Genomic DNA, 23,882 nt, shown 5'->3' on the forward strand with positions numbered 1-23,882 from the left:
TCACTCATCACAGCTCCCTCTCCACTGGAAAAATATTTGAAAATTCATTCTTGGAGCATCTTGGACCACAAGCTTCTCTGTGGGCAGAAAATGATGACCAGTGTCACAGGGAAAAAGCAGACACCCATGCACGTGCGTGTGCTGTGCATACATGAACAGAAGGATGAAAAGAGAAGAGCACCAGAAGAGAGTAGGAGCCAACTGCAAATGGAAAACCCAGCAAAGGGTCATGGGAAAACAGCCCTGACTGTGCGAAGTGGAGATGGACCCTCCATCCCCCAGCAGATCTTTTTTCTTTCTGTCTCTGGAACAGGTGATACCATAACCATAGGACTGCTTAAACTAGTTCGGAAAAAAATGGGTGGTTTGGATAAACTGACTAGTCAATCTGCCATGTAAAGCTGTTAGCAGGATATCTGGGAGAACGCTGGGGTAAGATGCTGCCCCACAGGCATAACCCTTTGTTCTAACCAGCATCATCAGCATATTTTGGATAGGAAAAGATAACTTTCAGCTACTGCAATGACAAAGAGGAAGGGGACACAGGAGCACTCTAGGAAACATAAGATATTCAAAAGTCTTGGAAAAAATTAGACAAAAGACAAAAAAGCAAAAATACGGACATATAATATACCTAGCCACCCAGCTTGAGGAGACCCTCAGTCATGAACACATTTTACACATATGTACCCATCCCCACATACATCATAAGAGGATAAATCCAAATGTTTGCTCTCTTTGGAATTTTCATGGCAAATCTGAGTTTAGGCAAAAGTGAAGACCTCTCTGGATCTGAATCTTAGGAGGCAGCCATTTCTCCCCATTTTAGCCAATGCTGCTCCTATATTTGTCTGAGCCCTTCATAATTGGGCACCAGAATTCATTCTTCTTATTCCTGAAATTTAAATCACCACTAGATCTTCCTATCCGATCTAACTTTCCCTGTAATGTAAGTACCTCTTTTGGGCTCCTGTGCTTTTAGGAATAAAGCATCTCCAAACAGCAGTAATTAAAAGATGTTCAGAAGGTGGAAAGTAAGAAGAGAATAATATAAACACAATAACGAAATGCCTGTTACTCTCATATGATTTCTCTGAGACTGGGGGCTAAGGATCCTTCTAGCTTTCAAGGGTATGTATTAAAGAGACTGTAATTCAAGGTACCGCAATCTTTGCTCACAAGAGTGAAAAAAGACAGTGCTACTCAGGGATGGCTGTAGAACTTACTTACTGATGAGTAACGGGTCATTTTTAAAGCATTTGAAAGCATCAGCCTTCGAGAGGTTTCTATCTGGGCATCGTGGGTCAGCACACGTTTGCTAACGCACATACCAAGGGATGAGGACTGAAAGTAGGTTTTTCCAACCACTGCAGACAAGCAGAGCCATGCAAATGAGGACATTCATCAAGGTCACTTTTTCTTCAGATGCCCCAGTTTCAGAATTTACCAATTTTAACACCTGACAACACCCAGCATTCCACTTTCCTTCCTCAATAAAAGGACGTGTTAAGAACCCACCAGACTAGGCTTGACAAGTGCGCATCTGGGAAAACGATTACAGTCGTTGCCCTCCGCTCCAAATCCTGCACTTAGAACCTGTATTATAATCCAGCTCTTAATCAGACTGGGTTCTGCTACAGCTTAAATTACCAGGCATCCCTTCTAAGCTACCCCAGTGACACCTGTGTGGACCCACTGGATTAAAATTCGTTCGACATGTGGCAGTGCCCAAAAAGGAGAGTGCCTGCCATAGGAGGGAAGTACAGAGCACGAGGCAGGAGACTACACAAAATCAGTAACACATTCTCAGAAGGTGGGAGCTTGGGGGAAGAGGGAAGAGAAAGAAACAAAATGTCCCAATAATTTAATGGCAAGGCTGGAAGACAGCACTTAGAGCTATTCCAGGACTCTCCAACAGAAAGCTTTTCCTGGATGCACTGTCCTTCCTAATACTGACATAGCTCTCAGGCGACAGCTCTGACTTGTACACACGGTCACGATGCCTTTCACACAGCATGAGGAGAGCATACCAGAAAGTTCAAGAGGCATCTGGACAGTGCACAGCTAAACGAGAAGCTGACACCCCTCCACAAAACTCCATTAAAACACACCAATGGCTGGGGTGCCTGGATGGCTCAGTCATTAAGCATTTGCCTTCAGCTCGGGTCATGATCCCAGGCTCCTGGGATTGAGCCCCACATCGGGCTCCCTGCTCAGCAGGAAGCCTGCTTCTCCCTCTCCCACTCCCCCTGCTTGTGTTCCCTCTCTCGCTGGGTCTCTGTCAAATAAATAAATAAAATATTAAAAATACACACACACCATTGGTCTATTACTAAGTCACATGGTCCATTTTTCTGCTTTATAAAGTCAGAGATGCCGGAGGGCATCTAGCAGAATCAGTCCCCCAGGGGAGGGTGCAAAGGGGGACCACGCAGCCGAGGGACGTCCCTTCAGTGAGCAGAGGGAAGGACGGGCTGGAGAACTCCCGTCCATTTCAGACAAACACACGGCCGTCCACATTCGGGCTGTGGGTGCTAGGTCTCTGCCAGTCATATTCTATAGTGAAATAATACGCTCCTGACACCACACAGACCCCAGGCCCGCCGATTTCCTTCCCACCAGGTACTGTTGCCTCAACATGGCCAAGATGAGATTCTCCCAGCAACAGGATGCCGAGCCCTTCCACAGCCAAATAACCCACTTGCCACCATTTTTGTTTGCATCATCTTCCCACAACGGCTTCATTCCTTCTTTGAAGAGAAGGAAGCCACTGTGGCCTGTCAGATTCCAGGGAGGTACCACGTGGAGGCTGTAAAACCTTCCAGACTGTTCCACAGAGTCAGAGGTGCCCGTCTGTTAGATGTTCTGTTCGCAGTTCTGGGAGCGGGTGGGATGGTGGTGGTTCTCCTGGGCACCACACAGTGTGCTGTGGGGATGCTCTGCTGGTCCAAAGACAACAGCCTTCCTCTTGCCACTGCACTGGCTCCTGTTTCATTCCGTTTCTCCTTCTCACCATCTTCCGACGTGCTCTTCATTCTGCTCAGGGTCCCCACCCTTATCATCTTTCGAGGCCTCAAGCTTCCTCACTGCCACGGTCACCCCTGCTTCCCAAAGTGAGTCTATCACTTGTTCTTTTTTTTTTTTTTAAGATTTTATTTATTTATTTGACAGAGAGAGACACAGCAAGAGAGGGAACACAAGCAGGGGGAGTGGGAGAGGGAGTAGCAGGCTTCCCGCTGAGCAGGGAGCCTGATGCGGGGCTCAATCCCAGGACCTTGGGATCATGACCTGAGCCGAAGGCAGACGCCCAACCGACTGAGCCACCCAGGCGCCCCGAGTCTATCACTTGTTACATGAGAATATTCAGGGACAGCTTTGTGGGCGTGTGCACTATGCAATGGGGCCCTGTACTCAGAAGGTTCCCACACTTGGTTTAAAGCTCTGCTGTCATCATTTTGAAATTTTTTTTTTAAGATTTTATTTATTTGAGAGAGAGAGACAAGAGAGAGCAAGCACAGGTGGGGAGGGGCAAGGAGAGAGAAAGAGAATCTGAAGCAGACTCTGAACTGAGCACGGAGCCTGACACGGGGCTCGATCCCACGACTGTGAGATCATGACCTAAGCCAAAATCAAGAGTTGGCTGCTTAACCCACTGAGCCACCCAGGCGCCCTGAATGAAATTCTTAATCATCTTTGGAACCAGGGGGGCCATGCTTTCATTTTGCCTCGGATCCCACAAATTATGTAACCTCTCCTGACAATATTTTGAATAGCTTCATATCAAAACTCTGCATTCATCTGGACATTCTTTTTAATATGACCTGATTTAGGGTCTTTTAACCCTGGTTGTTCTTCTCTGACTTTAGTTCCCAGAACTCCCCACAGACTCTATATATGATTGAGTATGGATTACAGGGATACCTCAAACACTGCTATTACAGAGGCTCCTAAGATTGTGTGTGTATTTGCGGTAATAGAAAGCAATTACTGTTTACTATATGACAGGCATTATGTTAAGCATGCTACATGTGTTACTGACCTCACCACAACCCTCCTAGTTTTTTGTTTTTGTTTTTTAAGATTTTTTATTTATTTAACAGAGAGATAGAGAGAGAGAGAGAGCGACACACAAGCAGGGGGAGTGGCAGGCAAACGGAGGAGACTCCCCACTGAGCAAGGAGCCCACATGGAACTCATCCCAGGATTCTGGGATCATGACCTGAGTTGAAGGCAGACACTTAACTGACTGAGCCACCCAGGCACCCCAGCACAACCCTCCTAGTTAAGAAACAGATTCCCAGTTTTCAGATGAGAAAACTGTGGCTTAGAGAGGTTACACAACTTGCCTCAGATTGTAGCCATAGGCGGCAGAAAACTCCAACCCAGGCCTGACCAAAGGACCCTTCCACACTACGCTCTACTATGGTTTCTCCCAAGTTATCACAGTTATAGAGGCACTGACTCTTTGGGAGGCTGGATGCTGCCCATATGGAGCTGTTACCAATTCTGATCTCTGTCAGCTAATTTGCATCTAGGGTGATTCCGCTGCCCGCTCTGTGGGGGTTGACTGGGCTACTCACACATGGCCATTTCCTATTCCAGGTTCATGCTCTCTGTTAGGCTCTTTTCTGAGGTGCCCTCCCAAGCGTAGTCTCTATATTGGTTTCTAATTGCTGCTGTAACAAATTACCACAAATTTAGTGGCTTTAAACAACAAATTTATTATCTCACAGTTTTGGAGGTCAGACGGCTGGAATGGGCCTCACAGGGCTCAGTGAAGGTGTCCGCAGAGGCCCTGTCCTTCTGGAGGCTCTGGGGGGTAGTCCATTCTTTGCCTTTTCCAAATTCTGGAGGCTGCCTGCATCCCTCGGCTTGTGGCCATGGCACTCCAACCTCTGCTTCTGTCATGTCTGCTTCTCGGACTCTGACCCTTCTGCCTCCCTCTCATAAGAACCCTGTGATGGCATGGACTACCTGGAAAATCTACAATAGTCTCCCTGTTTTAAAGTCAGCAGATTAAAAACCCTAATCTAGGATTTCCTCTTGGCACGTAACATAATATACTCACAGTTTCTAGGAATTAGGACGGGGACATTTTTGTCCGTGTCTACACACCACATACACTCGCACACACCCACACCCCTAGCTCCTCATGGGCCCTGGATTCCAGGGCCTTCCCCTTCCTACAGATGCTGCTCATCTTCTATGGATGCATTCTGTTTCTTCTGTGTTCAGCCAATAAACATGTATAAGCCACCTATTATGAGCTAGGCCTTCGGCTAAAGGCAGGAGATACCAAGAAAGAAGACATAGTCCCTGTCCTGAAGGAGCTCGCGTTTTGGTGAAGCTGACAGAAAAATCATGAAAAGACAAGAAAATATGGCAAATCCTGGGATGGAAGGGAGCACAGGAGAGGAAGGGGCACTTAGGACTTGGGCTTGGGGCTATGCGACTATTCCTGTCCTAGACCCACAAAATCAAGACAGTAGAATTCACCATGGAACATAAGGATCTGTGACCTGGTCTCTGGCATCCCTAAAGTATCCGTGCCCAGCGCTGCCAGGCAGAGCCAGGCTGCTCACAGACTGGGAAGCAGAGGAACACTTAAGTCTCCCTCTGAGCTCCCGAAGGCCTCCCTTCAGCGCGGGCTCAGTGGCAGCCAGGAGTTACTCATTACCGAGGTGAGGAGGATCACTGCCCAGTGGAACAAGCTTTTATAGTGTTCACAAGGGACAGACTCATCCCTGATGGCTGGTCCTCCCATTTCCCCAGTCTGGACCTGACCTAAAAGAAGGTCTTATTTTGAAAGCTGAAAAGGGAAGACATTGTTAAATACACCAAGAGGTAGTTTAGTTCCTCTCTGAGTCTGAAATGTGGAGTCTGAGGAAGGTGATAGGACTTGTAAGCTTTCAACGAATTTATGTTTGTTTCAGATATCTATCATAGCCCAGTTTCCTGGATGTGCCTGATGACTGACCTTTGTTCCTACTCTTATCATTAAGAAACCCAGAGGCTATCATCTGAGTCTCTAGCTCGTGCCCACAGACATCTCACAGGAACCAAGCGAGGGCCTTATTTACAGCTCAGCACTGAACTCTACTGTCTCCTTTCAGAAACACAAGTGCATCTATCTATCTATCTATATTTTTTTCACTTTCATATTTAATTTTCCTGGCTATGACAAACCAGGCTCTCTTATTTAACACACACACACACACACACACACACACACACACACACACAATTTCCTTCCCAAACCAAAAAGCTACTTTGGACTCATGTTATGTCAGGTGACTGTGAAATCCCCAGTATTTGTATAAGGCTTTATAGTTGGCCAAAGATGTTCTCGGCCGTTGACTCTTGCTCCTCATAACCACCTTATGAAAGTGTCCTCGATGGGGGTCCATTAAGCCCTAAGAATCTTTCAAAGCCATAGTCCCCTGTGAGAACGCTGACTAAATGGGGACTTCCCATTTTTTCACTAAGTTGTATAAAATAAATTCTGCCCTTCATCTACAAAGGACTAAACCAGAAATCAGTTTTATTCTCTGCTTATAGTCCCATATCTGCTCTAAGGCCATCAGCTTCAACCTGAATACCTCTAGTGACATGGTCATCACCTCTTAAGACAATCTCCATCTTTGGTTGTTTCCGACTGATGGGCAGAGAGAGAAGTTTATAGTTTAGGGACATTTTTGTCCATGTCTACACACCACATACACTCACCCACATCCACACCCCTAGCTCCTCATGCGACCTGGATTCCAGGGCCTTCCCCTTCCTATAGATGCTCCTAGTGCATCTATAAGAGGGCCCGCGAGAAAGGACACCTTCATGGGGTTTGGTGTGAGCCCATTACAGTTTTTCTGTATTGGAAATGGCCAACCAACCCAATCAGATCCTTTCTCTTGGACAATATGAATGACAGGGAATCACAGAAAAGGTAGGCCACTGAATCTAATGTCTTTCCCTTCCAAATAATGCATGAGGCCTTCTGTTTATCCCAATCCTTGAAGTACTGGGACTTGGGAGTTACTGTGGCTAAAGAGGACATTGCCTCACATCAATGTAATACAACTCTATTAATGAAGGGAATTTGGATGCTTCTCCTCTTTGAAACTTTCAAAAATCAAATATAAAGTTCTAATTATTATGTTCATTGTAAAGGTAAGGACATGAAATCGCCGGAAGATTAAGCAATCCACAAGTCCCCTGGCTAGGAAGTGGGACAGCTAGCCTCTGAAACTCTGGCTACAGATTTTAGTTAACTAAAAACAAAACAAAACAAAAAAACTTAACTGAAAGTTTTAAAAAATTAAAACTAAATAAAAAAATTTTAATGTATGTTTTTAGATAATAAAAACAAAAACCTGTGACACAACTTGGATGAATCTCTGGGGAATTATGCTGAGTAGAAAAAAAGCCAATTCCAAAAGGTTACATACTATATGATGCCATTCATATAACATTTTTGAAATGATGACACTTTAGACAAGGAGGCTAGATAAGTGGTTGCCAGGGAGAGATGGGGACAGGGGTGGGGGTGGTGGTCAACAGACTTTGACTCTTAGCTGGGTGGTGTGGACATTGTTCCTTCTACCCAGGGCCAAAGTAGAGCGAGTTTTAGATCAGATGTTCTTCAATGAGCCAACCCACAGGAAAGGCCTGGCTTCCAGAGCAACTTCTCAACTCACTGTCTACCCCAGAGAAATTAAGCCAAGTTGTAAGTTTTTTGAATGGTTAGTGTGACATTAAGATTGATACACAGGTACTTGCCTGGGGAAAAAGAATGTCTACAGCAGCTTAGTTTTGCAGGGTCAACTGGACTTGCAGGTGACAATGAAGATTGATGACAACCTACAAACCGTTGCATCAGGTTTGTGGAAAGGCAGGGTGACCAGATGGCTTGGGAAGTGAAGCCTGAGAAAAGAGCAATTCCAGCTAGGTACAGCTCAGTTCTTTCTGAGCTTTTGACTGCTCACAGCCAACGGGGTCAACAGCAAGGGCAAAGATGTACACGCAGTCTGGCAGACAGTGCAAGAGAAGAGTGACAAGAAAAGAGACAGCAGAGGACATGTAGAGAATTTGCAGCTTGAAGAGACTGTATGTGGGTTCTGCCTCTTAGAGACTGAGAGGCTATGAGCGAGTCTCAGTCTGTTTCTGATTCCTTATTTGCAAAACAGAGCAATGAACCCTTGCTGGTCTATATTACCAGTTGGTTGGGATGAACAAATGGAATAATGTAAGCAATAAATATTCTATGAACACTTACATTCTTTGCAAATGCAAAGAATAGTAATGTGATTTGGCAAGATTCCTACTGGTGGTCTCTAAGTTTCTGGACCTATGATTTGGCAAGTAAACCAATTCCACCTGAAGGCTGATGGGTCTGTGGCCCTCAGGTGAACATCACTAAATGATCAGGTCTTGACAGCAGCCACTGCACTTCCCATTAATTCATGGATGGGGTCATATACCATGGGAGAGCAAGGGAGCATGACGGGCTCCATCTGAGCTGAGCTCTAGTAACTTCAGCCAGCTTCCTACCATACTTCCATAGCAGATCCTTGGTCCAAAGCTATGCATATAGAAAGCCTTTAGTAATGAATGGACGCTCATCTAATTTGGTGAGGGTTCTTTTCGTTTCTACTTATGTAATTTGGGAAATCACTGCTTTGGGAAATGCTGCACAGGAGAGGGGAGATTATCATGGTGGGTAACAGTCTAGCCAGAGACCCTGTGGGAGGAAGGCACTTCAGGTTGAGTTGAAAACCCTCTTTGAGAAGTGGCATAATGGGGCATAAAGCGTGTTGGCTCTAAATGCAAGTAGCTGTGTGACAAAGGCCTAGCTTCATCTCCTCTGAGTCATGGTTTTCTCACCTATAAAATGGTCATGATAATAGTGCTCTCCTCACAGAATTGTCCTGAAGACTAAATGAGATAAACAGATACAGCATAGCTGGTGCAGAGTAGAAACACAGTAATTCGATCCTTTCTTTCTTTGAAGGATAGGAAGATACCATAACTCCTTTAAAATACCTTCTTTTCCATGTTTTTCAGAGATAATGAAAACAGGAGCCTTGGCTAGCTAAGCTTATCCTCTTTGTAGCTCCTGAGAATGCACCTTATCAAACATGGGATTTGGAGGCAAACATAGATTCATATTCCTGTTCCACCAGCTACAAGCTATGTGATCTTAAGCGTGTTAACTAATCTCTCCTAATCTGTCTCCTCAGTGTAACACAGAGTTCAATAATAGCTATGAATATGGCTGTTCAGAAAATTAAACAGGTAGTAAATGTAAAATGTCTTGAGACATCGTCTTACACATAGTCTGAGTGCAGTCAATGCCTCTCCTCATAACTACCTTGGGTGTGGCAGCAGGTATGCACAGAGAAGTGAAGGACAGAATGTCCACAGACATCACTATTATTTTTCTTAATCATCACTAATCCTTGGTTCCATCTGTGCAGTATGTTCTTCCCACTTGAGATCCACAATAGTTCACACTAAAGACCTTCCGGAGCGCGGATGAGCCAACGGGGCAGTGTGGCTGCCAAGAAAGGACGGATGGAACCCTCATGCCACACCTGGACTACTGCATGACACATTTACCTTGGACATGAATGAACTGGAGAGCATGCCAAAGGGAGGAAGCAGGACAGGAAAGTGGCTGGAAAGATGCCACGTGAGAAATGTCTGCGGGACAGGGACAAGAAAAACTGAAGAGTGGGTACAACCAAACCAATGTTTGAAGAACTGACAGGTCAAAGGATGACTTCATTTATTCTGTCATTCCCTGGAGAGCACAACTCAGACCACTGGGTCGAAGTTACTTGGGGATACAATTCAAAGACTTTTCTGACAAGGCAGCTGTCTAGCAGTGGAGTGGGCTGGCCAGCGAAGGAAGGACTGAGTCCCAGAGCCAGGCTCCTGGGGCAGAGGTGGGTAAGCTGGAATGGACATCCCCCAGGTCCTTCACAACTTGCAAGTCTATCTCAGGAGAGGCCCATGACGGCTCCAACAGAAGCAGCCTTGAATTAGCAAGTCATTTATATAACCCAGTTCCTTCAGTGTATTATAAATCTTGGGGGCACTGCAAGAGGATATAGGGGAAAGACATCTTATTTACCTCAACACTAGCTATAGTTTCTACGCTACATGAAAGGCCCAATCTATGTATTTCACAAACACATAATGCTTATCACCTCTCAGGAGGGTACCTGAAGTGCCAAACCAACCTCTTTCTCATGTTCAATTTCTCATTCCAGAAACAATACAGTGGAGAAAGGAAACTATAACCACTAACGTTTAAAAATGGACTTCAAAGTAAAGAAATAACGGCTTTGTATTTGAGCACATTAGTTAATACTGCGAACTTCAGTTTGCATACACGTAAAATGGGGATGATAGTGATATTTACCTCCAAGGACCGTTCGTTCATTCATTCATTCAACAGATATTTGAGCACGAATTATGGACCAGGCCTGATTCCACCTGCTGGGAACTTACACCACTGAGCTAACAAGACATACAGCCCTTGCGGAGCTTACATTCTGGTTGGGGGAGATGGCAATACACACAGTAAGTAAACTAGAGTCTATTAGTATGAACATACTATGCAAAAGTGCTATGAGAAAATTAAGCAGGGATAGGGACAGGGCAGAGATGGCGGCAGTTTCTAAGAAAGGATTCAGTAAGCTAATGCAATGAAAGTTACTGCGGGGATAGGTTCAGTGTTAGCTATTATTACCATGGAGACTTCGGAGCTTGCAGGACCTACAGTTAAATGCATCATCCTGGCCTGAATCACTGAACAGGTGATATGTATTCAAAATCAAAACCAAAAGGGGAGTGGAATCCCAATATTGTTTTCAGTGAAAAATCAATGAAAATGTCATGACTCTGGAGTTCTGGCATTGCCTCATTTATGCAAGAGTGCTGTTAAGAATCTCTAGGAAATATAGGAATGCAAAAACTGGGGCTTGAATGCAATTACATCAGGTGAGTGACCTTTTCTAAGCTTTAGTTTTTCCCCGAGATCTGACCAGGGCTATTGTTAACATTTAGTAAACACATAGGTGAAGTGCTGGGCACACAGCAGGTACAGTTAGCTTACATTACCATTGTCCAAACTCATCTGAATTTTCAGATTTTCACTGTGTTCAGAATGAGAAAAACAAGGCTATACTCCTCAGGAGGCAACATCCCACAATCACGTGTTGCTAGGAATTGGCCTAAGGTCACTTGTTACGAGAATAAACCAGGAAAACATAAGGAAGCGTTCAACTGATTAAATGTTCAGTCCAGTTCTCAGCCTTGCTAACTCCTTGGCTGCAGTCTTCAGAATTCCAGAAGATGCAAACAAAAGACACACTGATTCACTCAAAACAGTTCTTCATACAAATCTGAGGATTTAGCCAAAAAGCAGTCCAAAAGGATTTATGAAGTGTGCCTCCCTCTGCAGAGCCTGCAAGTCAAGGACACACAGGCTCCCTTTAATCAGCCCTATTTTCCCAGAGATCTCTGTAGCATCCTCCCTCTGCTTCTTACCACTCTGATTGAGAGTCTTGGGAAATGAGAATTTAATTTGTTCTGTGTTGAACTTTTTCTCATGGGCACTTTACAAGGAAGGAGCTCTTTCTGTTTTCCCCTATCAGTCCCACTTCCACAAGTTCTGACGTAAAGGAAAGCTTTGAAGTGTTTATTGGTGTTAACGCCTTTTCTACTAGTCATCCCCAAGATGAGAAGGCTATTTCTAGAATCGAAGTCCTGCACTCACTCCTAGATAGCACAGTAACCCTTCTCTGCTTATGGGAGCCTTGCATCCAGCAATCTGCCCCTTCCAGGGGTTGCTGTGACCCTCTGACAATTCAAAAGGAATAAAGAGGGACAAAGGTGTGGGCTTTGCTGGGTCTAAGTCAGTGCTTCTCAAATAATCTGTGGTGAAAGACCAGTGTGTTATTTCCAATCCATCACAGACTGATAATTTTCACAAAATACAATAAAAATTAACTGCTAGGAAAAAATTTAAAGACATGAAGTGCAAGCCAATGTTTTATTACTAGATTCAACAGTCATAGAATAAAGAGGGACAAAGGTGTGGGCTTTGCTGGGTCTAAGTCAGTGCTTCTCAAATAATCTGTGGTGAAAGACCAGTGTGTTATTTCCAATCCATCACAGACTGATAATTTTCACAAAATACAATAAAAATTAACTGCTAGGAAAAAATTTAAAGACATGAAGTGCAAGCCAATGTTTTATTACTAGATTCAACAGTCATAAAATTACTCTTGTCACATTGTGAAAATTTTCAATGTTTATTCACAACTTCTGTATTTTATCTAGCTGTGGACTGCAGCACTGATTGGTCACCAGTGAGCCATGCACACTTCACTTGAAATGAAAACACAAAGCCAACTTACCCCCTTGCCCTACAAAATAATTTAAGTGCAGTGGTTGACACTAGTAATCACTCACTGAATATGAGCTACTGCTCTTCTCCCCAGGCCAGTGAGATGAAGGGACACATTAACCAGGAGACTGAGACGGATGAGTTCCTACCCTGTTGCTACTGACCTCGGACAAGTGTCTTCACCATGCGGAGCATTAGTTCCAAAATGTAAAATACACAATGAGATCTAGAATCTACCATCTAAATCAGTGACTTGTGAATTTAATGCATTATGTCCCAGTACACCAACCCACCAACATATACTCAAGCAGGCAACTGCAAAGTTTCATGAAGTAGTATTATCCTTACCACATGCTATGCATTCTGATTATTTTCTATTTTTTAAAAAATGCTGCTCAAGACATATTTGATTTCAAACCCACAGCTTGAAAAATGCTAGAGAGAATGATCTCTACAGTTCCTCTCCTCAATGATAGGGCTAACAAGTAGGTTGGTCAGTCATTTACAACTTGATTTCCAGAGAGCAGACATTAAAGTCAGGTGCATGGAAAAGTTTTTGTTGCTTTTGTTGAAGCCAGCTGATTCTACATTGGGATACTCTTTAAAAGATTTTTTTTTAATTCAAATATAATTACATTTATATTAGCTTCAGGTTTACAACATAATGATTCAACCACTCCATACATTTCTTAAGTGTTTGTCAAGATATGTGTACTTAATCCCCTTTATCTATTTCACCCAACCCCCCCCACCCCCAACCTACACTGGGATATTCTTAGTGAATCTATTGGTCTTGGACTCACACCCCTGAAAGGTAACCTAGAGGCAGCCCTGGAAAACTCCTATCTGCCCTCCCGCAAGTTTCCTTCAGGCAAATGTGACAGATGATTGTGAACAAATTTCCTTACTGGATTTTGCTGTCTGGCTAAATTCTGGAGAAGGGAGAAGGAGCAGCAGTGGGAGCCCACAGGCCGCTGAAAGTGGTTGGACCGCACCGGTATTTCCACTCCTTCACATGCTAGCAGCAGCAGGTGAGGGACTCTGTAGGAAAGGAGTACTGACAGGCAGCCTTCCGTGCAAGAGGGGATTTTATAGTCCTTTTGTTCTTTTAATGAATCATTTTATCTTGTGAATTGCAACTCTGTTGAAGAATACAACATGAAATTATTTCCAATGACCTCTTTTGGGCTCTGTATAACCTCCCCTTTCCTCTTGAGTAGTAAGAACATCTCCAACCGGCCTCCCGACCCAAGCAGCTATGTGTTTTGTTTGGTAACTTTACCCTTACGAGATTCAGTAGGCTCTGTAGCTCTCTCCAGCTGAGGCAGGTCTTGATGCTCTAGGGGTATGGGGTGGAGGAGGGAGGTGGTTTCTCTCCCACCTGCACACCTCACCTTCTCCATGAGCTGATTCTTTGGTTGCTTCATGACTGTCCTCAGTGAATGTGAGAGCTGGTTCTGAGGAAATGACAGCTTTCAAAAAAGCTCCATCAGAATGCTGGCTTGCCTCTTCGTGAGGTTCAGAAGAGAATCCGGAGATGCCCCAGCCCCGCCCTGCCCCAACCCTTGGTGGGGGCGTTTTCTGCCTGGCTAGAGGCCTGCACTTTGGGATACCCTCCATATCCTGGCCCACTCCTGGGAGGGCACCTCTGTGACCTCTTTGCTGAGAGGCATAGCCAGGGTTCCCTGCAGGGGTCGTGCGGAGTGCTCTCCTGTTGGGCACTAGCCGGAAAGCTTAAGGCCCCAGCCATTTCTATGGATTCACTTCAGACCAGTGTCCAAAGAAACCTCCCATCTGTGCCCCACTCAATTCGCCCTCACTCTCCTCTCTCCACTCCTCTGAGCTTTGCAGAATCTGGGCGTGAGAGCTCTTTCTGGGATAATGCTCACCGATTTTTCAGACAAAAGATGATCTCCAAGTTGAATGCACCCTTCTCTGAGGGAGGTTCCCCCCAAAGTTGATATCTCTCCCTCTTCCAGCCCTTTTACTTGTTGTGTGAGGGATGAATGCAATTAAAGAATTGGTTCTACTGAAATAACCTTTTGAAAAAGGTCTGCAGGAAAATGCTGGCCACAGAGCTGCAGGCCTCTGACCAAGAAAAGTGGGGGTTTTTTTTTAAGCCTGATTTTATTTTATTTTATTTTTTTGTTTTAGTGTAGTTACACATTGTTACATGAGTTGGAAAAGTGGACAAGTAAAAGAATGAAAGTGGACCACTTTCTAACACCATACACACAAAATCAAAATGGATTAAGTACCTAAATGTCAAAAGTGAGGATTTTCAAGACCTTGTTTTTAGCTGTGAGCTCTTCTCACCTCTTCTTAGAAAACAGGGAAGACTCCACTCAGCACCTCACACTGCCTTAGATTTCTACTGCAAGCCACACTGCAGGCTCTGTGAACAGCAATGGATAGAAACATGGTCCTTGTCCTCAAGGAACTCCCAGTCTAAGGAGACATCAAATACACATAACCCCACACACATCCATTAATTGTGACAAGCTCTCTGAAGAAAAAGCAGAGTGCCACAAGACTGGACATAGTTGGTGTCGAGTCTCTGAGAAATTACTATTTAACCAGAGGCTAAGAAACAACCAGATGGAGTGAACAGCAAGGGTATCCCAGGCAGAAGAAAATGCACCTAAGGCAAGAGACTTCATTCCCCAAAGGGTGAGCGAGTCAACTGGGTGCAAAAGATGAAATCAGAGAGGTAGGTGAGAGCCAGCTGCCCAGGACCTCCAGGTACGTTAAGGACAATAGTCTTGGTCCCCAGAGTAAAGAAAGCCATCAGTAAAGAAAGCCATCAGTATTAACTTAATTTCCTATACTTTTCCTGTTCTGGACTCCGACCCTCCCTCTTACCACTTGGCTAGCTGTGTGGCTTAGGGACCACCATGAGCCGAGCCTCCTCAGGTTCCTCACTTAGAAGATTTGCATTAGAGTGAAATGAGCACCTGGGTGCTCAACAAACATGGATTCATCTTAAGCAAAAAAGGTAAAAAGGAAGGTGTCTTCTATTTGATCCAACTGCTTAAACAAAATTCTGTAAATTACACAAGAGATTGTCCAAAATGCATTTACTAAAGAGTGGCACATTTTATGGTATTAGGATTGGATATTAGAATAATTTAAGACTTGCTAGGTGAGTCAAGAATTTTTTTAACAGATATCAGTGCTACTAAAACGTAGATTATGTCTGACATTTTATTGGCAACATTTTAAACTCCTGACATCTTCCCCATAAAAAAAAGGGTGTCTATATTCCCAATGACATAGCTTCCCAGAAATCTAGTCTTCATCAATGTGACTTTGAGAATTTCCATCTTCCCAGAGGATCTAAACCTCTACAGTAAAAATAGTATGTTATCTACAAAGGGCTGAGCAAAGGTACCACCACTTCTCAATCTGATGCCCACGGCAGACACTGGTAAGACATGGATGGGTGGGTACAGCACTCCTTCCTGTGGACCAGATGTAGCCTCAGGAGTCTCAACGAAGTGCTCTAGGCAGCTACCCCCACTGACCCAAAAATATTCCCAGTCTGAAGGTACTCATTTTCAAAGTGGAAAAAAAAATGAAGCAATGGGAGTCTAATATAGGTAATATAACTGGAATTCGATTTACAAAGAGCAGAAAATGAAAACGAGTTTCCCACTAAATTGGAACTGTTCTCCACATCTTCCCATTTTCTTAACAGCACCACCCATCTTCTCATAATCTCATGGAAAACAAAGTACAGTAGTAGTCCAAATGCATAAAAATATAATCAGCTTACTCCACTCCATTTCTATTACATGAACTGTCTTAACATATATCACATCAGAAGCATGTATTACAATCCCAAACCCTTTCAAACAATTTAAAGAACTCCAGCTGGGAATGTTCCAGGCACATTCTCATACTTCGCACTGTCAATGGAATCTTCACAATCATCATGTTTTGGAGGTGTCTCCCTTACTTTTGCTCATGCTTAATGAGATTTTGTGTGGTACAAGATTAACTGAACAGGTAATGTGAAAATGAACTGTATGACAGGATAAGTATGTAAATATGAATGTAGAGTTTTAAGGAAGCAATTTCTAGGAGGAAAAATCAGAAGCACAGAAACACAAAGGGAGACTTGCTGTCTCAAAAATCAATTGATCTGGAAAAAATAAATCCATTTAATAATGACACATTTATAATTGCCTGTTATTCAGAAGGAGGTTAGCAAAATATTGAAACTGGTGTGGCTGGGTCAAGAGCTCACCACCCTGGCTCCAACTTTGCATGGTATGATCAAGGCAGAATACTGCATGGGATCTGGGTGGGGGCAGTTCCTACAACTACAATCTGATTTCCAAAGCATGGCCCCAAGTAAGAGCTTTGTGATGAAGTAGATAGGGTCTACAAATGCTTTTTACTCATGGCTAATAAAACATGATCCCCGAGAGAAGATTATTGCTGCCTATTTCTTGTCTCTATGATTTTACTTATTTTCAAATGTAGACATGAAGTAACAAATAGAACTCTTTCAATGATCAACAGCAAGCCCTAGAACACTCCTTCTAATGAGGCTGGTCCTATTTGAGTTACAAGTCCAATTAGGGACGTCTAAAAGTTTGATTTATTGGGCGCCTAGGTGGCTCAATCGTTAAACGTCTGCCTTCAGCTCAGGTCATGATCCCAGATCCTGGATCGAGCCCGACATCAGGCTCCCTGCTCTGTGGGAAGCCTGCTTCTCCTCTCTCTCCACTCCCCTGCTTGTGTTCCTGCTCTCGCTATGTCTCTGTCAAATAAATAAATAAAATCTTTAATAAAAAAATAAAAAAGTTTGATTTATTTAAGAGATACTGGAGCTATTCTTTTCAGACATTGTTATTTCTACATTTGAGAATATGCCACACTTGAATTTCCTTTAGTCATAAAATGGTCACATATGTACACAGAGCTAGCTGTGTGTAGATATAATTCATGATACATAGTACATGTGCATATATATACGAGATAATACAATTTCATCTTTACCACAGTTCCAAAGAAGTGGGCAAAATGAGGCAACTAGAGCGTGGAGAGACCCAGTGAGCACCTTGATTTCAAGAGATACAGCGTAAAGCAAGAAGTGCCCCATCACCTCACTACCTGTTGAGGCCCTTTTCCCCATTTTTTTAGTACTCACTGTAGGCTTCAGTTTCTTATATTTTACAAAATTTTATAACTATGTTATGTCAGAAACCCTGGAAATACTCTACAGACTAGAAAAGTTTAAATGCAAAAAGACATGAAAATTACATTTTAACATTTTAAATTCTTATTTGAAACTGTTATCTTCACACTAAAGACTAAGGAAGAAAGCAATCCACTCACTCCTGTTGTGGGGCTGCAACAGTGCTTTTACCTAAAGGCGCTTTTTTTTAATTGTGTAAAATATACATAAAATGTATATTTTAACTATTCTTAAGTGTGTAGTTCTGTGGCATGAAGTATTCACACTGTTGTGCAACCGGCACCATCCATTTCAATTTTTCATCTTCCCCAATAACTCTGTCCCCATCAACATGAACTGCTCCCCCCCCCCCCCCACCACCAGTCCTGGGCAACAACCATTCTACTTTCTGGCATTAGGAATTTGACTACTCTAGGAACCTCATACCAGAGGAGTCACACAATAGTTATCTTTTTGTGTCTAGCTCATTTCACTTAGCTATCATCAAGGTCCATCCATCCATGTTGTAGCACGTGTCTGCATTTTCTTTTTTAAAGCTGAGTAATATTCCATTGTATCCATACACCTTCTATTTATCCATTTGTCCATCATTGCTTCTACCTTTGGACTACAGTGGAATAATGCTGCTGTGAACTGGGTGTACAAATATCTGTTTGAATCCCTTCGTTTGGGTATATAACTGGAAGTGGAATGGGATGCTGGATCATAGAGTATTTCTATGTTTAATTCCATTCTTACATACCTAAATGAAGAATGCAATGAATACACCAACCAGACACATTGTGTTTGTTTTAATCAAAGCAGTGGAAAAACCCCATCAGATTTTTCCTTGCATCACTTCTCACTTAACCTGTTGGAACACCTTACATCTATGAACTGCCTTGAAGATGCCAAAGACCTCCAGGCCTAGGCAAGCCTTCCAGAGCTCTTGCCACAGACCAAGCCTCGGGCTTTCCTGTTGACAGGAAACAGGACCCAGTATAGCTCCATCTGCAGAAGTGCCGGGGTGATTCCAAACTACACCCAACATTTGCTCTACAGCATCCCACAGGCTCGCTGTGGGATCCTGGCATCAGAATTTGGTGTATGAAACCTGAATTTTTATAAAACTAGTACGGGAAAAACAGGAAGATCAAAGGTGGTGGTGAAATCCTCACCAAGGCCAATGATTGCACAACACATCGCTCCCTGAGGCACTTTTTTCCACCTGCTATAACACTAAAATTAGGAATGCTTCAAGTTACTTGAAAATTCACCAATCCCAGAACTTTCCTTTCTTAGAAGTTCTTCCAGGGTTTCTGTCAGAAATTCCCGTTCTGTTTAAGGCAGAAAACTCCCAAGGAATTTCAGGACCGATAGTGTAATATACAGCTCCCTATAAGTAATCAAAAACATCATCTAGCCCGACGTTTAGAGAAACTCTGAATGTATGATGACATGTGAAAGTACTGGGCCATAATGTGGTCAATGCCATGTGAAAAACAATTCAAGACCAAGCAGGTATGGCTCAAGGGGAATGGTCCCTGTTCAGGAGAGAAGGGGGGTTAAAGAGAATTATGTGAACAGGCAAAGGAATGCAATGACCAGGAATGTCTGAGGATCACACAATGAAGGGTGAAACTGACCCTCTCTGAATGGGAAGGCAAAGCTTCGCCTCTCTGTTCACACCTCTGGTTCCCCTTTTCCCTCATTCTGTCTCAGTGAAGGACGTGATAATACACTTGCCCCAAGTCCAAGATATTAACTGGGCTGCACTGATTAGCAGGTAAGGTCTCTGTACACTAAAAGGTCACACATATGGCTTTTCCTTCCCTGGATCCTCTCACCCTGTGGTAGGCACACCTGACCTCAGCAGCTCTGTCATCTCTTAGCCCAAGAATATGGGTCATTGCTTTGGGTTCCTACACCAGTCATCTATCCAGAGGATAGTCAAATTCCCAAATATTGACATGAATCTGGGAAGAGGTAAGAGATCTCTGTTTAATGCACTGAGCCTAAGCTATATAAGATTATGTGAGCTTTGCAGCAGACTGTGAGCTAACACGTAGTTAAGTTCATGTACTTTGATTCTTGTCTGCTGCTGATCCATGTATACAGCTTCCCTAGGGGTCTTGGAAGGATATGGGAAACCCTGGGTTCTTTTAGAACCCCACCCCAAACCAACAGTACTCTCTAGTGTGGGATGCAGGCTAAAGATGCACGCTGTTAAATTTCCTAGTCTTTTAGGCAAACCTGATGCTGGATTGGTATTCATAGATTTATCTCCCTGAAATCAATTTGTTTTAGATGTTACTTCAGAGTGGTCCTCAATTCTTGATAGAAATAAAATTATTTACATTTTATTTTCATGTAAAGATGACAGCAACGATAACATGGGCATTCAGCAAATATTTTTTGAATTAGACTAGATTCTAAATTATTTTTTATATTCCTGAAACATGATGTGTCCTATCCATTCCTTAAGCACAAAGATATAATTTTACTCATGCAATATCATCAATGTTGTTCAACATGTAGGGCTTTTTTCCCTCCCTGTTTAAGTCAAATTTCATTTTGCACATCTAATGTTGACAAGTATCTAGCTAATCACGTTACCCCTTATTTATAAAAACGGCAAATCAACTGCTCCTCACAGTCCCCATGCAGCTCTTCCTGCCCCTGTACTTTAATAAAAACACCTTTTTACCCTAAAAGGGGGAAAAAAAAAAGGAGAGGGGGGCACCTGGCTGGTTTAGTGGGTGAGGCATGTGACTCTTGATCTCAGGGTTGAGCTCAAGCCCCACATTGGGTTTAGAGATGACTCAAACATAAAATTAAAAAAAAAAAAGGGCACAGATTTCTCTGAATACCTCTTCAGAAATACTGATTCACACTTAGCACTTATCTAGCACCAGAATCTTAAAAGTTCTAAAGATCTTTTTTTTTTAAAGATTTTATTTATCTATTTGAGAGAGAGAGAATGAGAGCCAGAGAGCACGAGAGGGAAGAGGGTCAGAGGGAGAAGCAGACTCCCTGCTGAGCAGGGAGCCCGATGTGGGACTCGATCCCAGGACTCCAGGATCATGACCTCAGCTGAAGGCAGTTGCTTAACCAACTGAGCCACCCAGGCGCCCAAAAGTTCTAAAGATCTTAATACATGTCCACTCAGTGCAACCATCTTCACCCTGCCATGCAAGCAACTACCCAACTCCTCCTTAGCCCCACCATGTTACAAAACAAGACAAAGATTGAGGGAATAACATACCCTATGTTCCAGGAGAGGTACAATACAGGAACAAGGCAAGTGGGTTTCTGGGTCCCCACCACTGTTTCACATGCCCGCTTCATCTTCAGTCTTCCTTTCTGGGCATGATAGGACTCCTTTGATGGAAGGCAAGATGGCTGCCATCCTTCAGTTATCACAGTACTGTACCTTTAGAATGGACAGCATCAGCACTGTGATAACTGAGCCAGGGCAGCCTGTCAGTCACGCTGTCGGCCAGCACCATCCTTTCTGGGTGGTTGCACAACTCCCTCCGAAGGCTCCTCATGGAGTGAAGAACTAAAAGATCCCCTTCTGGTTCGAGATGTGGGGAAGCGAAGAAAAAGTAAGGTCGTGGCCCAGCAAGTGTTGAGACTGAAACAATAAAGGCCCAGTTGAATCATATTAAAATGAAAAATGGACAGAAGATGAATGCATGTTAATGACGAGCAACCATGTGATTAAGCTTTCACTCTGATCAAATATGCAGTAAGCTTCCCAGCTGTTACAGTGATACTTCCTCCATGCATGGATTCACTGACTTTATCTCCCTGACCTCAATCACCCATGCAATAAATACTTATTGAGGAACTACTCTGTTTCAAGTTCTCTTCTAGATGTTCAGCCAATGAAGCTAAGACATGGCCCTTCACCCTCAAAGTGCTCACAAACATAACCATATAGCCATACTACTTCACGTGTGTGCCTAACATTAAACAATTTCCCGTGTGCATTCTCATTTGGTTTTCACAAGAACCCATATGGGGCTGTCCATGAATTATTCATTAATTTATCACCAAAGGATTCTAGAAATAGATTAGATATCATTAGCCCATTTTACAGATAGAAAATAAAAATCTAAGAGGTTAGGTGATTTACCTGAGATCATGCCCTAAGTTATGGTAAACCTGGGCTCAAATCCACATTCAATGATCAAGCCCAGTGCTTTTTTTCTCTACCCCAACCTGGCCATTCGACTCATCAACTGGATACACAATTTATACAAACAAAAGGATTTCTGAAAATATTTAATTTTGGCTTAAGATTTTTAGTTTTCTCAGTATCTCCGATCATGAAGCAGAAACTAGTGGGGATTTTATGCTTTAAGGAGATACACACATTAGCAAAAAAAAAAAAAAAGAGAGACTTTTATTGTTCTTGCTCTGAGTGCTAAGGATGTACTCAAATTGATGATACTGATGATAATTACATATTTAAGCATACCTGCATGGTATTTTCCACTACAGTTAATGTCAATTCTACAGTTACAGTGGGGCAAGAACCTCTGACCTTTGGAATGCCTTAAAAAAAAAAAAAAATCACTTGCTTTGAAATTATCTGTACCTTTGAGATACACCCTGAAGTCATTTCAGGGATGATTCTTAGTTTTAATAAGAAGTATAAAACGATTCTGAAATTGGAATTCAGGCTTCAGAATATCAACTTATTAAAACCATGATTCACTCGGTTTTTTTCCATGTCAGTCATAAGATCTCAAGTTATTTCAATATGAATGGAACTTGACAGATATTTGAAAAATAATTATGTTTTCAATTAGGCATTTTCTCAGTTTCAATGATTCATTATATGCAAATTAAATATTAGCACTGTACTTCAAATAAGACAGAGAGATAGATGAGTCAATTCTTTAGATCAGAAGTCAGAACACAGCAATACAGTGACTTTCTGCACTATGAAACTGACCTAATCTTCAGAAAAGTAACATCCAGTGAAATAATCCACCTCCATACAAATTAAAACAACATTCTCTAACATGTAAAAATATCTAATACTTAAGGAGGTCACAATGGCTAGGTCTTAGCCAACTGATGTAATACAGCGTTGAAACACGAGAGGGCAACGAAGATTTAAAAAAAAAGTTGGATCCCATAACCCAAGGTTCCTGGAAACAGCTGCACATTTTCATTCAAATTATAAACATCTGTTACATGAAAAGAAAGATACCGTGATTACTTGAGAATAAAATTTTAGATAGCTGATCTGTCAAAAAGAATAAAAAGATCACCACCTAACATTTTTTCTGGCCACAGATTCCATCAGCTCTGGAAAAGATGAATACTTCCTCGGAGACACTGAAGAGTGGACAAGTATGGGCACAACTAAGTAACCCTGATGTTCTTAGGAGTTATTAGACTGTTCCTCACTAAGACTGAGCATTAATGTAACTGAATGTCTAAATACGAAGTATACAAAGATGAACTTCCTGTCTGTCATGTACTGCAAAGTTGAAATTCACCTTATTTAGCCATGACCAAAACCCATACAACTAAACATTTCTGCTACAGCAAATAAAGGATCTTTCCTTATTTCTCTCACACTTCATTTTTTTCCTATCTAAACTGGGATTTAAAAAATAAATCAACGCAGAGACCAAGTGATAAAAAGCAAACTGTCATTATTCCGCGAATAAGAGACATTTCTTTCTCAAAAGATTTTTTATAAAAATTGAATTTTTTTAATATTAAAACAAGGGACTGCAGGTACTCATGCTACACTATCAAAATATACTGCACAGTTAAAGGAGAAGAAAAAAAAATAGTGATGTAAAATGCTTTCCTCCAGAGAGCAAATTGATTTTAAAGTTCTCCTATGATAAAAACGATACAAACTGAGAACAATTTCTTCATGATGCAGGCACCAAATATTACCAATAAGTCAAGTACCTGTGGCAAACTGGTATACTAAAGAACTTGCTTTTAAATCTTGTGGAGTACAAATGCACAAAGAAGATGTCCCATTCCTCTTATCTCTGGACTAAAAATGAAAATACAATGATTTTGAACGTCTAAATACCTGAGTCAGTCACTGGAGCCACTGAAAATAAGCAATGCAAAGTATTTAAAAAGTACTTTTAAACTAAAATAGTTTAACTAGGTCTAAATTTCAACCCACCTGTGCTCGCTTCAGCAGCACATATACTAAATTTCAACCTACCAGCCTTTTACTAAAGTGTGATTTTTTCCAAATCAAAACTGTAATCCAATTCACTGATACTATAA

The 23,882-nt window shown here is 42.5% G+C and overlaps 1 pseudogene; it reads right to left on the reverse strand.

Annotated features, from left to right (window-relative positions):
- Nucleotides 1-2,239: 2,239 nt before the first annotated feature.
- LOC113926668 lies at nucleotides 2,240-4,908 on the reverse strand (annotated as a pseudogene).
- Between the last annotated feature and the right edge of the window lie 18,974 nt (nucleotides 4,909-23,882).

Source organism: Zalophus californianus, chromosome 4, assembly GCF_009762305.2.
Source record: "Zalophus californianus isolate mZalCal1 chromosome 4, mZalCal1.pri.v2, whole genome shotgun sequence".
NCBI classification, from domain to species: domain Eukaryota; kingdom Metazoa; phylum Chordata; class Mammalia; order Carnivora; family Otariidae; genus Zalophus; species Zalophus californianus.